A 15847-nucleotide genomic window follows, 5' to 3' on the forward strand; every position below is an offset into this window, starting at 1 on the left:
GTGTTGGGTTGCTATCATTATTTTTTCTTGGAATCTTCACTTAAAAAGATTGGTAATAAGACTTTGTCGTTTCATCTTCCAAGCTCCATAATTTTTAAAGAAACAAAATTTAAACTATAAACTAATAATCAATTTCAATTTACATATAAACCCTAAATCCTAATCAATTCCAACTTCCATTATTCAAATATCCAATAAACCCTAATCAATCATTCAAATATTCAATTGCCCATGAGCAATTCCAAATTAACAATTTATATAAACAAAGTAAACAATTACAATTTTAGATAAAATTAGAAGAATACCTAAATTGAACGAGTATAAATCGAACCATGGAAGAGGGACTAAGGAATCACTGACCGTTGGCTACTCGGTTGCAGCTAGACGTGCACAAAATAACTGGTTCTGGAGCCGAAACGGTGGACCCGACCCTGAGCCGGTTCCAGGTTGTACCCGGTGGACCCAATACCCGGTTTGGGTATTTATATACACGAAAGTCCTACCCGATTCCTCATATTATTTCCCAAATCGGGTTGTACCCGGTTCCGGTTCCTACCCGGAATAACCGGTTCCGCCGGGTTTTGGACAATAAATGATGCTGCAGCTCAAAAAAGAGTCGTTGGAATCGGTTCCAACGGTAATATAGCCATTGGAACCGGTTTTTGATGTCCATGAACCATATAAATTGATTTGTTATCCATTGTTTTACCACCAAACTCAAAAACACTAAAAATACTTCTTGGTTTACACTCGTTTTATAACCCCGACCAATCTACGCCTCCGTTTTTTCTTTCAATTCCACCACTTCTTAGTTTTTACTATGGCAAGCACTAACAAGTCTAACAACAAGGCTTCTACATCCGTTTTTATTGGCCCGGTACGTGTTGAAGAAGACCCCGAAGTTGTGCGGTGTTGGCCCAAAACTAGATCTTTAATAATGAATTGATATGATAACAAGATGAACAAGAAGATAATATAAACAACAATACTTTGATTCAAACTCTAACTTTGATTGAGTGATTTAAACGTTCACATTGTTGCCCTATTTATAGATTACATGAACCAATCATAAACTGACACTTGTACATGGAAGTTACAAACTTTCATATTGACACATCTGGACCCTAGACTTTACAGACTACTAAATGATAACTAAACATAGTTTCAACTATTTACAACACGACCCCTATACTTCTGATGATGCGTGATTAACACTACATTCACCCCCTTAATCACGATCATTTTCTTCAAGACTTGCTTACAGCAACGTTGGTTCCTCGTCTTCATCCTGGACCAAGTTTTCTTCCTCTCTTCCTTCCAAGTTTGGACATTCACTCCTATAATGTACAAGTTCATTGCACTTGTAACACCTTATGTGGCTCTTGTCCCGTTGCACTCCACTATCACCTCGACTTTTTCCTGACATCTGACCTTTCCCTTGTCTATGTCCAAAGTCCTCCTGGAGTTGAGTTTCTACAATCACAATACTCACACTTCTGGTGTTTACCCTTCCATTTTCCGTTTGCTCCACTGAATAGTAACTTCCTAGACGCATCTTCCTCCACAATTTTCTTCTTCATGCGCTCCTTGAAAACCTTTAATCTCCCAACCGCTTCTTGAAATGGCATAGTGTTAAGATCAACAAATTGTTCAATTGATGCAACAATTTGAACAAACTTGTAGGTCCCTTGACTAGATCTAGCAGCTCACTAACTATTACTAGTTATCTTGGATCAACCTCTACATTAGTTGGCGGAAACAACTAGTTAGGACCGAGATCTCGGATCTTGTTTGTGATATTTTTGTCGTGAACAAATAAGAAAGGAAGAGAGAGTTTGTAGGTGCAGGGATAAGATATTTGCAAAAGGTTAGTATGTGTATGAGATGCGCACACATTATATAGTGTGTGTTCTCATGCACATATGATATATTACCAAATAGCCCAATGGGCTTAAGTACATATGGCCTAGGGCCCTAACATACAACAACAAAATACTAAATACAAATACAAAAGAATAATACAATAAAAGGGCCTTAGAATCTCCCTCTGGTCTTTAGTATTTGTCTTATTATCTTCCATCACCACTAGCACTCGGACTCGTACTCGAAGATATCGTCTAGATTCTGAAATGGTTGCTTTTCAACAAGTAGTTGGACGAACTCGTTGAACTTTGTGACGATGGCTTCTGTGTTGTCAAGATGGACATCTTCTACCGTACAAAGGGGCGACTCCACAAGCTTCTTTAAGTTGCTCAGTCCGAACCCGAGAGTTCGTGTTCATCAAAGAACTGCAGGTCATGAGTGCGAGTACAGTGAAAGATGACTTCACCGTGCATGTTGTCGAACTCCTAAGTGATGAAATCAAAGAAAAAGTCGTCTTCAAAGGGCATCCTGTGACATATTGGTTCACCATGATCTTCGAGCATCTTGTATCTTCTACCTTTGGACGACTTGTTGGAGAAAGGATTGATATCCTTTGACTTGTAAGACCTACCCGGATTGACTGTGAACGTCGGGTAGTCTTCCCTCCACTCCTTCTTCAAGAACCGCTTGAACCATGGTTCCACTGAGTCTTTGCTATCATCTCGAGCTATGGTTTTTCTGAAATAATTCATGTCGAGAATAGACAAGGTGTGCATATCTCTGTAAGTGAGATAAGTTAGATCACCATTGGCACGTCGAATAGCTCAACTTTTGCTATCTTTGTGCCATCTTGCATAGAGAATGGGATCTGAATCATGATTCAGCTTTGATATCCATCTTTGGCTCGCCATTCTGCTCACGCTGTAGTATTTGACTCCTTTGTGAGACTTCTTTCGAGCAGGCTTGATGGCCGGAGCAGCAACGGGTTCTTCAACGACATGCTCGACATTTTCTCTAACCGGAGTGTCAGGGTTAGGAGAGTAGTTGATACCATCATCACTGTCATCATTATTAACTTCCACGGCTTTCTCAACTGGTGAAATGGTACTTGCAAAAGAACAAGCTTTCAATAAAGAGGCGATTACAGCCTCAACAACAGCATCTGTTTCCCGAGTTTTCTCAGCCTCATTCGGCGGTTCATCATCACCCGCCTTATCACCGGTAGCATCTCCACTACCATTACCACTACCACTACTACTACCATCACCATTTCCACCATGAGGCTCATCAAAACTGTCATACCCGTGGTCATCGTCCTCGTCATCCTTCTTCTCATCACCATCACTATCATCATCATCATCACCATCATCGTCTTCACCATCAGAATCATCATCGTCACCATCATCACCATCATATCCATCACCACCTTGTACTTCTTGTTGTCGTGGTACGTATGTAACCAAGGCAGTTGTAAACATGGCACTAACTTGTGCACTAGTGATGGGTGCAATGTAAGGCCCCGATCCCGGTGCCTTACTTGGACGTTGGATTTACTCATAAACACAGTTCTAAATATCATAGTTAATTAAAACTTTCGCTGAATAATAGTAAATACTTCAAACATTCATTACAATTCATTCACAACTTGTCTTTTACAACGTAACATGAAAGATAATATCAAATCATCGTGACAAATCTTCAGATTTCAGCCTCTTCAGGTCTTGCCATGTGTCCTCCTCAGGCCAACTGTCTCAGTCTATTCACTTGTGTGCATACTAAAAGTCAGCTACGCTGAGTGAGTTCTAGTTAATCAGGCAACATTCACATGCTTACATAAACGTGTATCCGAATATACATATATTCTCATCTTTCCTTACATACCTACATCCATACGTACCTTCATTCTTTTGTTCATACTTACATACGTTCATACTTTCAATCATACATATACGTTGAGCATTCCGCCCTCTAACCTTCGCATATATTATTAGGGTTTGTTCCCTACATTTGCCGATATTATTAGGGTCAATTCCCTACATTCGCCGATATTATTAGGGTCGGCTCCCTACATTCTCCGACATTATTAGGGTCGGTTCCCTACATTCGCCACTATTATTAGGGTCGGTTCTCTATTTAACCATAACTTACATTCGTCATATAACCATACATACCTTTCTTATTATAATCGTACTTTCTTACATATTCATTTCATTACGAACTTTCATACATACTTATTTCATACTAGGCATACTACATATTACTTTAGCTGTCAATACCTGCAATATCTGAATATCGTTCACGCACCGACAAGTATTCATTCATAATATTCATACATACTATCACATCAATCAGTATAGCATACGCTTACCAATTAAGGTAAGCGTATTAACGTTCACATTGAGTATTCACACAACCCCGAAAACATAACAAGAAAGTGAGGCTAGAAACTCACCTGAATACGGTTACGTTCACCGTTAACGGTTATTCCTTTCTTTAGCTGTGCGCGACTAACTGTATAACAATTACACGTATCAATTAACTATCATTACCCATGTCGCGTTTCTAGTTTAATTATAACCCTCAATGAACAGGGATCCGGGGGCAGCGCCCCCGGTAGCGGGGTTCTAGGGGTGGAAGCCCCTAGCGGGGTCCAAGGGGCAGAGCCCCTGGCTGGGGTTAAGCTACCAGGTCAGCTTGGAAAAATTTTATTTCCGTTAACTGCCTTAACATAGTTTTTATTATGATTCTTAATTTATTATTTTATTGTTAACTCGCTAAACCTTTAAGGTATCTTTCATCAATTAAAAAAGTTCAAGGGCTTCTATGTAATTAAACCATTCTTTTCTAAGTCTAGTGACCTTTCTGTCATTCTCCCAAAGTCTAATTCGTTATCCAGTTCTTTAACAAATGGGGGCTCATTCATTGCTTATGTCTTTCTTAACGAATGGACTCATTCGTTACTTCATAACGAATTGAAATTCATAAGGAATTGGCCTTTATAACGAATTTGCCTTTATAACGAATGACCCTTTATAACGAATGAACCTTCTGACGAATGAGGGTTCATTCTTCACCTCTCCATAACGAATGTAGCTCATTCGTTACTTCTTCCTTAACAAATGGGTTCTCATTCGTTATTCTCTTCTTAACGAATGAACTGACGAATGAGGGTTACACGCGTCTAGGGTTAGGGCAACTGACAGAATGTCAGATGTCCTTTCATCGTATTCCCTAACATTCCCTTAACGCCGGAGCCGTCTTTTTGGCGCCGTCATTGCCGAAAAACAGGGATATCGCCGAAAAAGCGAGATCTCGCTTGTTCCCCCCCATTTTCACAGTTTTTCATTCCGGTTGATCCGGGTCCAAGCTAGGGTGACCCCTAAGCTCGTTTTTTTATCGGTTCATGCCCGATTCCATTCGAATCTCGTGACTTTAATGGTTGAGGGTGTCGGTTCATCGTTTCGCGACGAGATATAGCGGGTTTGGATCCATATAAGATCATACTATCATTACCTCGGCTCGGGATCGGTTCTTCTTCTTGGTTTCGGTTAGAGAAAGAGAGAAAGATGAGAGAGAGCTTAAGTTTATGTTTTGGATGGTGTATGGAATGGGTGAATTAATGGATTAAGGAAGGAAAATAGTTTATATATTACGGGTCATGGGCTTAAGCCCATGGTCTTTCTTTTTTCCTTATTAATCCAAGTCCATTACCCATTTTTATTTAACCCAACACTAGCCCAACTCATAATAACTCATATTATTATTTATTAACCAGAACAAGAAATGGGATGTTACATGCAACAAGTGGCGAACTTGTAGAACTAACCTGCTCAGATGTAGCAGCAGTAGTTGCTACATGTTCAGTGCCGACAACGGTTCCAACAACCGCAACCGCAACAGGCTCATCATCAACAGGCTTTGCTCCATATCCTCCTTCACCTCCATCCTTTCCAGGTTCTCCAGTGTAAAGGAAACCATGAATGTTTCCTAAAGCTATGACCCTTTTGGCATTAGTGGCCAGACGAGCAAGAATAATTTGTTGTAGACTGCTTTTTTCGGCCCTCGGCTCAGCTACACGAATAAACCCCCTAAAGGTTTCCATGAGGTGTACCCTCAAGTTCTCAACATTCTCATATGTCAACTGCATAACCTCCATGACGACAAGGTTCCAGTGGACCAACGTCTCATTCACACTCCCCTGTTCGGCGCGTTGTGCCTCCAACTGTTCTTCAAGCTGCATAATCAAATCACGCAGCCTAACGCTCTCACCCATCAATCTACTCACATCCCTGCTCTCTCCACCTTCCAACCCACTGAATCTTGAGCCCAAACGCTCAAAGTCGATCCACACTTTATTAAGTGTAGATTCAAGTTCCCGTCTGAACTCACTTGCAAACGTAGAAGATGAAGGAAGATCAGTCTCAAGCTTGGTAACTCTTGTTTCAAGCCTTTCCAACCCAACGTGTTGATCAGCATTTTGCAGAGAGTTTTTGTTGATAAACTCTTGTTGGTTACTAATTCTTTGCTGCAACAGGTTGACCTAATCCTTCTGACTTTCAATTCTTGCTTGATCCAAGTCATGTTGTTCCTGTAAAGTGGCCAACTGATCGGCCAGAGCGTCACGTTGTTTGGTAAATTCTTGGTTTATAGCTTGTTGATCTTTGAGAAACTTGATCAACATGAGTTCTTGCTTGGAGCGATTCTCATTAGCTTCCTCCAATGCCTTAATCCTATCAAGGACAGGATCTCGAAACACTAGTGATTTCTTCGATTTCCCACTTGAAATGGGAGTGGCAGCATTGACGGGGCTTCTAAGGGTTGAGGGAGGTGTGGTTGATATGGTTGAGTGTGGTGTAGTTGGTATGGGTAGGTGTATGGTTAAGGTAGGAAATGATGTGGTTATAGTTAGGGGCAGGCTGGTTGGGGTTATTGTGGTTAAGGGTAGGCTAGTTGGTGTGGTTGTGGTTTCTCTGGTGGATGTGGTGGTTTGGGTTTGGATGGATGTTGTGAAGGTAGAGGACCAAAATGAAGTTCCTCTACATCGTGAGGTAAATTGGTAGGTTGGGGAAGTGACAGGTGCGGTGGTCCTAGGAGATGTAAGGGTTTCGGTTTAAGTGGTCATAGGGATGTCATCAAACATGGAGGGAACTGGTTCATCTAAGTGGGCTGGTGAGGTTTCGGGAGATGTAATGGGTTCATCTACAAGGGATGGTTTCTTGGGTTTGGGTTTGGTCTTAAGGATGATCCTAGGTTTAGGTTTGGCTTGCGGTTTGGGTGGTGACTTAAGTTTGGTTTTGGACTTGGTTTTAGGTGAGATTGGGGTTTGGGTTTAGGTCAATTTGATTTGTTTGGATTTAAGGGCTTATATGGTCTTGGCTAGGGTGGTTGGTGATCCTATGTGTGGGTCGGGAATGGTGGTGGTTTGTGCTGCTTGATCACTCATCATTTTAGAAATCGAAGGAAAAAGTACCTTAAGGTGAGGCACTTTTGAAGATTAGTACTTCTTGGAATCCACTGTCTTCTTCAACCATTTGAGAGGACGCTTTGGCTCCTTTTCTTCTTCCTCCTCTTCCTCGGCAGCTGATCTTTTAGAGGATTCACCATATTTCCTCTTTTTCTTATCATGCTTTCCCTTGGATCTGTGTTCACCCCACATCAGTCGGTGGATCAGACTCTTGCACATGAGACTCTGGTTCATCAGCCGGTTCATCATCAGCTGGTTCATCTTGCTCTTCCTCCTCATCATCACCCTCATCCTTACCTTCATCATCAGTAGGATCATCATCATCACCTTCCTCCTCCTCAACCTAAGTCTCTTCACTATCTGTTTCCGTCTCATTAAACTGACCAAACTTCTCACTAGGCTGCTTACCCTTGTATTTGTAATAACTCCTCCAATTGGGTTTAATAATAGCCTTCATAGCAGACTGCTTGATTACTTTCACGTGAAAAGGGTCAACATATTCAACTGCATTTTCCTCTTCATCAACTTCATCAGTATGCATAGGCTTGGGTGTGTCAGGAAGCAGGTGATCCAATATCATCTGGATGACACAAGGATACATCATCCTTATGTTCTTGGAAAGCACATTCATTTGAATGTACTTAAAGAACAACTTTGAGTAGTTATACTTCCTTTTCCGAGTCAAACACATCATTACACTCACCCAGTCAGCATTCAACTTATCAAACCCACCCTTCTGAGAAGATAGACAGTTAGCTACTATGTGAAACAGTAGCTTCCAATACACAGGTAGATGCTTCTTTTCACACGTTGACCACTTCACATCATATCCTATCTCCTCCAAGTAATCAGAAATCTGTTCCTTTGTGAAAGTTGGAAATGGATCAACTACATTGTCTTGTATCTGCAAGGCTTTTCTAACAACTTCCTCATTCACAGTCACCTTCATACCATCAATCTCTGAGGTGATTCGAGAATTGCCTTTCTTAGTTCTTGCCTTTGTCCAGAACTACTCTATCCAAGAATAATGAACTTCAAGATCAGCAGAGATTGCGTAGGATAGTGGAAATTCTTGCAATCTCTTGATCACTGAGATGAACACCTTAAATATTCTTTTTCTCAGGATTTCCAAGGAACAAGAACTATTATGACCCTACTAAGACACAACAGAAACATTAGTGTTGATAATTGAGTAAGAAGAAAAAACTAAGTATGTACAAAAGATAAAATTTTAAAAGATAAAACATTAAAAAATGATATACAACTTTAACTTAAAACAGAAAAACTGTCTAAGTCCAAAGTATTCGAATCGAATAGATCAGAGTCATAAAAGATAACACTAAGGCATGAGCATTCGAATCGAATCAGGACAAGGAGTCTCTTTAAAGATTACGTGTAGTCCGGTTAGAACAATTTTAAAGATCTTCTAAGTGTGAAACATTTGAATCGAATGATCATTCTATTCGAATCGAATGAGCATTTGATTCAAACACAATTATTATTTGATTCGAATAGGACCTCTAGTAGATTAAAATGTCTCTTATCTCAGTCCTCTGTTTCTTTAATCAACAGAGATTCGAATACTCAAGACTTGGTCTTTAAGAGGATTTTTTCTTTCTATTCGAATGGTCATTCGAATACACTATACTTGAAGATTTCTGAAATTTTTCATTTTGTTTGCATGGTCATTCGAATAATAGACCCCTAGGAGTTTCTGAGAATTTTCCATTCGAATGAACTTTCATTCGAATACATGACACTTTTGTTCTTTCCCTTTTTAACTGATAATATTTGAATCAAATAACCATTCGAATCGAATGGTCATTCGAATGCTTTGTCCTTGATTACTTTCTTAACACATCATGTCCATTCGAATGAAATTGTCATTCGAATACAAGATTTATCCATTCGAACAAACAGTCCATTCGAACATAACAGTCCATTCGAATACATTCTCAAGCAATTTTTGTAACATACTAACTTATTCCTATCCACATACACAAACCATTTTAATACATATCCATTCTAATGCATATCCATTCGAATATACTCATTCAAACTCATAACATCATAAACACAGCCCTTAATCAATTTTCTGGGTTCATATACATGCAATAAGAAGATCTTTGTAACTTATACACGTATTCAAACAAATAAGCTGGGTTTATTAACCCCAAAGGACACCCAAAAACCCTAAAAATATTAAAATTGTACAAACAGTAACAAAAACTCAACTAAATCAGCACTTATATTCCTAAATATATCACAAATAGGATTATAACAACAAATCCAGCATAGAACAACATACAGACGACCAATAGGGCATGAACATTTCCGACTGGAACTGTTCATAAACCCAAAAACATAAGAACATGGATAAAAATGGTAAAATCTTTACCACGGAACATATCCATGTTTGTTTGAAGATCTAAGTGTGAATATGAAAGCAGATCTGTGTATATTTTGAAGATCTTTGAAGATCTGGAAAAAGTTGAAGGCGGTGGTGGCGGTGTGGTTGAGAGAAAAAGTAGCAGAGAGAGTAAAAGGATAAGGTTTAGTGAATAAAGTGAAAGAGAAGTTTGAATGGCTTATTTATAGGGTCAACCTATCTCGCGATTGGGTCAAAACATCTCGAGTTATAAACGATTTTACACTCTCGACCCCCGAACTCTGAAAATATTTACAAATTTAAACCTTCAAAATATTTACCCACCGGATCCAAACACTTTAAATATATACAAGATATACTTTTGTCGAGTCAACACTTAACAAAGATTGAATAGAGGACCTTGTTGTAAAACATTAACCCATTTCAACTAAACATGTAAAAATAAAATTTGGAAATAAACATTAGTTAAAAATAAAATAAAAGATTAACAAAAAAATAAAATAAGGTTTAATAAAAATTTTAAAAGATTGAAAAGATTAAAATTCAATTAAAATAAGGTTTAACCATAAAAATAAAAATAAAATTAAAAAATATAAAAGAAGATAAAATTAAAGTTAAAAAAATAATACAAATTAAAGTCATTTTAATATGTACAAAAGAAAAAAAATTAAAATTTAAAGTAAAGATGAAATTAATATTATATTAATTATACTGATTAATTAATTTACATAACTTGAGTGATATATATTTTTGATGAGAAAAATCTCGACATGGAATCACATTATCTATGATGTCCTAGATCACATTTCTATTTGGATATTATTATGGCAAGAACCTAAGGTCGATTGTAGATATGTTGGTCCACTTTAAACTTAACAAGTATTTTGATTTCACTGTGATATGTTAAGATATTAATTAGTCACAATACTTGTGTGGTCCCTTGTTAATCTGACATGTTACAAACTCCATCATACCTCAGGCATAGTTTGTGTTTATCAGTATCACCCCGATTTGACTCCGACCCCCTAATGATTGATCAAAACATTTTGAGCTTATATAAACATTTTGCAAATTTTCTTTCAAACATTTTAAAGGTTGAACCATGGACTTACATGCCATCCGGACTTACAAGCCTTCATATAAAGTGTTTAGCTCTTACTTGTTTGCCCCACGTCACGTAGTTATAATATACCCCTTTTTGTTTGATAAATTATCAACATTTTTGTTGATTTTTTTGAATACTTTATGAGCATTTTGCAGTTTTTCTGCTTTAATAATTTTTTTATATTTTTCAATATTTGAATCTTAATCAAGAATAATTTTTATTGTGACCAATCAGTAACGGGCTCGTGTATGACTGACTATTAACACTTTTGCCTTCATCGATATGACTTATATTGGAGTCCGCAACCGCTTCATAAGAGTATAACCACTAGCATAGGCGAGTATTTAAGTTTATATCATTGTGATACTTACTCATTTGTCAAGCCTATATACACATCAAGCAATGATCTTTTTGGCTTTTGATCTACTCTTTCATGTGCTAGGATCACTAAAGACAATTTCTTATCATTTTCCAAAGGTCGGATCAATTTCTCAAATTTTTATAATTTTATATTATCCGACTCCCTCTAAATAGGAGCTCCTTCTAAACGAGAGAATATATTTTTGAATCTTTTTCTGATTTCTTAGTGAAATAGGAATAAAAAATAAAATATAAACTATTTTTGGCAAGTCAAATGACTTAATTTTCTGTTTTTCTTAAAGCAAAAGTGAAAATCCTTTTGGTGAGTTTAACTTCACTTATTTTCTCCCTCTAAAATTGTGACATATTTGAAAAATAGTTACAACTTTAATTACAAAACGATAAAATTTAAGAAAAAAATAAAAAATAGTATAGAAAATAAAATAAAAGAAAAATGAATCTGAAAACAAAATTTAAAATTTTAAAATAGGATAATCTAAAAATTTAAAGTAAAGTAAAAATAAAGTAAAAAGATAAAATAAGAGAAAATAAAATTTAAATAAAATTCAAAAAAAATAAACAAAGTAAGGTAAAACTAAAATAAAACTAAAAAAATAAAAATAAAAATTTAAAGATTTTAAAATTTTCGAAATTAAGAAAAATTTGAAGTAAACTAAACTAAAATACCGTAAAATAGAAGATAAAAAGTAAGAAAAAATAAAGTTAAAAATAAAAATAAAATATTTAATTTTGAACAAATGAGATCATGCCCAATGACTCAACTAGATACAAAAATCGAGCACGATCAAAGGCTTTTGTAAACAGCTCTGCAAAGTTGTTATCAGAGTCGACCCGTTCAATTGTGATAAGTTTCTGGTCATAACAATCACGAATGAAATGCATTCGGATGTCAATGTGTTTTGTCTTAGAGTGCTAGACCGGGTTTTTAACAATACAAACTGTTGCTTCATTTTCACACTTAATTGGGGTGTTAAAGAAATTCTAACCATAATCCAGCAGCTGATGCTGGATCCATATCACTCGTGAACAGCAAGCGGAGGCAGCAATGTATTCTGATTCAGTGGTGGAGGTGGATATGATGACTTTTTTCTTGCATTGTCAAGAGATCAACCTATCACCCAGGAACTGACATCCACTCGAAGTTGATTTTCATCAAGATTGCATCCCCCATAATCGTTGTCGGTGTAAGCATGCAGTGTCATATAGGAGTCTTTGGGATACCAAAGACCTAAGCAAGGCTTTCCCTTTAGGTACCGAAAGATTCGCTTTACAGCGTTCAGGTGGGATTCTTTTGGATTACACTGCTATCTGGCACATTGACAGACAGGGAACATGATGTCCGATCTGCTGACAATGAGATACATCAGGGAGTCGATCATGGATCTGTAAATATGTTGATCAACTGGAGTCCACGATGGATCTGGAGCAAGTACAGGTCTGGTAGCAATCGGAGTGAGAAAAAGGAGATGAGTCTTTGAATCCAAACTTTTGGACGATGTCTCGAACATATTTCTCTTGATGAATTAATATTCCGTCCTCCTTTTGTTCAATTTGAAGACCCAAGAAGAAGGTCATATCTTCTAACGAGCTCATATCAAACCGGCTTTGCATGACCTCGGCAAACTCTCTACACAGCTTATCAGATGTAGATTCAAAGATGATGTCATCAACATACACTTGGACCAAGATCTGATCGCCCTTTACCTTCTTGATAAATAACGTTTGATTGATAACTCCTCTTCTATAGCCGTTCTTTAGCAAGTGTTCTGCTAGGGTAGCATACCACGCACGAGGTGCTTGGTGCAGGCCATAAAGAGCTTTATCAAGGCGGTAAACATGGTTTGGACGATCATGATCCTCAAAACCTGGCGGTTGTTTTACGTAGATCTCCTCCTTTACTTTTCCATACAAGAAGGCGGTCTTCACGTTCATTTGATACACTTTGAAATTCATGTACGAGGCATAGGCTAGAAAAGGACGAATTGCTTCCAGCCTAGCCACCGGTGCATAAGTTACATCATAATCAAGGCCTTCACGCTGAGAGAAACCTTGTACAACCAATCTTGCTTTGTGTTTTGTAATAACCCCTTTTACATCTTTCTTGTTTCTGAAGACGCATCTGGTCCCAATAGGTTTCTTGTTCGGTGGCATCTTGGCCAGTCTACAGACTTGAAGTTTCTTGAACTGTAACAACTCTTCTTGCATAGCTTCAACCCACGAGTTTTCTCTTAGGTCTATCTTGTAGTCCTTCGGCTCAACCTGTGAAATAAAACAAGCAAAAAGACATTTGTTAATGGTACAAGATTTACTTCTTGTTTGGATGCCAACAGATGGAGAACCAATGATGTTCTCTGAGAATGGCGTCGGTGAATAAGTAGCTGAGGAATGTCTTCGACGACGGTGACTGGCTCTACTTGAAGGTTGATTGAGAAATTCTTAATGGGATGGAAGATGCGAGGAGCACCTTCAAGAACATCGGAAGTTGATAGAACAAATCAGGTTGATCAACTCTATTCTCTTAAGCAATTCGTTCTTCCCAGAGATCTTCACCATATGGAACAACAATGGTATTGATGGGAGTTGTTGCGTTGTGGTCAGAATCATTAGCAACATGTTCTTAATGGCAGCTGCAACTTGAACAGTTTCAGCTGTAGAGGAAGGTGTGGCAACAGATTCTACCACGCTAAGAGCTACTTGAAGATCTTCCACGGTTCAGTCTGATGTTGTTCCACATTGTCGGCAGACTGAAAGGAATCATCTGAATCGGTATCAGATACATATTCAACTTCAATCAGCTTGAGAGGCAACTTGAGGAGCGGGATTGTTGACAGCTTGATTAATTTCTTGAGGTACAGGTGGAAGTGGAATTGCAAGTGGTGCATGTATTGCATGAAGTCCAACAGAGAGGTCCACCTCAGATAGACTGTTGATTAATGATTGCATCAACACAGGTTCTTGTGAAGAAGATGGAACTTGAGTACTTGCATGTTGTGGAATATACATGTCACGAAACTGATTGAACAAGTTTTCATAGTCAAACAACCAATCTGGTCCCGTGTGAGCGTCAGTAACATTCAGCTCTTGCATGTCAACAATAAAAGATTCCAAAATCAACTTGGTCTTTCTTTCATAAACTCTATAAGCGGTTTTGTTAGAAGCGTACCCAACAAAATAACACTCATCAGCCTTTTCTGCAAATTTGGGATCATGTTGAGCACTAGTATGGAGCAAGGTGCAAGGATATCCAAAAGTCTTGAAGTAGTTGACTTGTGGCTTTGTCTTGTAGTAGACTTCGTATGGAGTCTTCTTCATACGCTTGTTAATGAGAACATGGTTCTGAATGAAACAAGCCGCGTTGATGGCCTCACCACAAAAGAACAATGGAATTTTGGAGTCTAAAACATTGTTCTCGCATCTTAAATCAGTGTACGGTTTCGGCGTTCAGCAACTCCATTTTGTTAAGGAGTATAGGGTGCACTGAAATGACGTTCTATTCCATTTGAACTGCAGAAGTTGTCTACCGTTATGTTGCAGAATTCAGTTTCGTTGTTGCTTCTTATGCACTTGACCTTCTTATCTGTCTGTCTCTTCACTAATGTAATGAACTTGATCAGAAATTGTGCGGTTTCATCCTTGTGCCCTAAAAGGAATGTCCAGCTGAAACAGGAAAAGTCATTAGTAATCACAAGAAAATGGGCTTTTCAGCCGATTTCCATAGGATGGATAGGACCAAACAAATCCATATGTAGAAGCTGAAGAATGGAATCTATGGAGTTGATCGTCTTGGGTTTGTGACGGAGCTTGTGTTGCTTGCATTTAGAGCATGAAATACATTTATCAATGCAAGAGAAAGATTTTACAGGTAATCCCCTCACATGTTCCCCTTTAACCAACTTGTTTAGATTTTTAAAATTTACATGACCGAGACGTCTATGCCATAGAGATGAGTCATTCACCGAGGCCTTAGATAATAAACAGAAGTGGTCTTACACGAATAAGAGCTATTCATGTCTATTATATAAGCATTATTATACCTCGGAGTACACATCAATATCCATTCTTTTGGGACTTTGAAACCTGGTTTGTGAATCAAGCATTCATTCTCAGTGAATAATGTGGAGTACTGTCGGTCGCAGATTTGTGAGACGCTAAGCAAGTTGTGATTCAGCTACTCCACAAAGATTGACGTCGTCGAACGTTAGGATCCCATTTGACACTCTACCCTGTTTTGTAATGTTCCCTCCCATATCTCCAGCAAAAGAAACGTATCCTCCATCGAACGATTTAACGTCAAACAGTAAGGATTCGTCTCCTATCATGTGTCGGGTACAGCCACTATCCAAGTACCAAATACTATTTGTAGGTCGTCTTGGCTGACCCTACACACATTAACAGTTTAATTAGATACGGGTTCCCTAGACTTAGTTGTCTCGGGAGGGTCAACCACAAGGTTGTCAATTTTCCTTTTCACATCTTGATTTATGAAGTTTTGGGACGTGTCAGAATCAGAAGAACAGTCTCTAGGAGTCCATGCACGTGCATGTTTGCTGTTTTTGAAAGATTCTAGACTGTCTTCTACTTGGTTTTAAAACAAAATCCTCAGATTTCTCAACCTTTGGATTCCTTTTCTGTTTTTTTTTTTTTT

The sequence above is a fragment of the Bidens hawaiensis genome, unplaced genomic scaffold (genome assembly GCF_021521415.1).
Source record: "Bidens hawaiensis isolate Kalapana, Puna unplaced genomic scaffold, B.hawaiensis_p1.1 tig00025781_1, whole genome shotgun sequence".
NCBI classification, from domain to species: Eukaryota; Viridiplantae; Streptophyta; class Magnoliopsida; order Asterales; family Asteraceae; genus Bidens; species Bidens hawaiensis.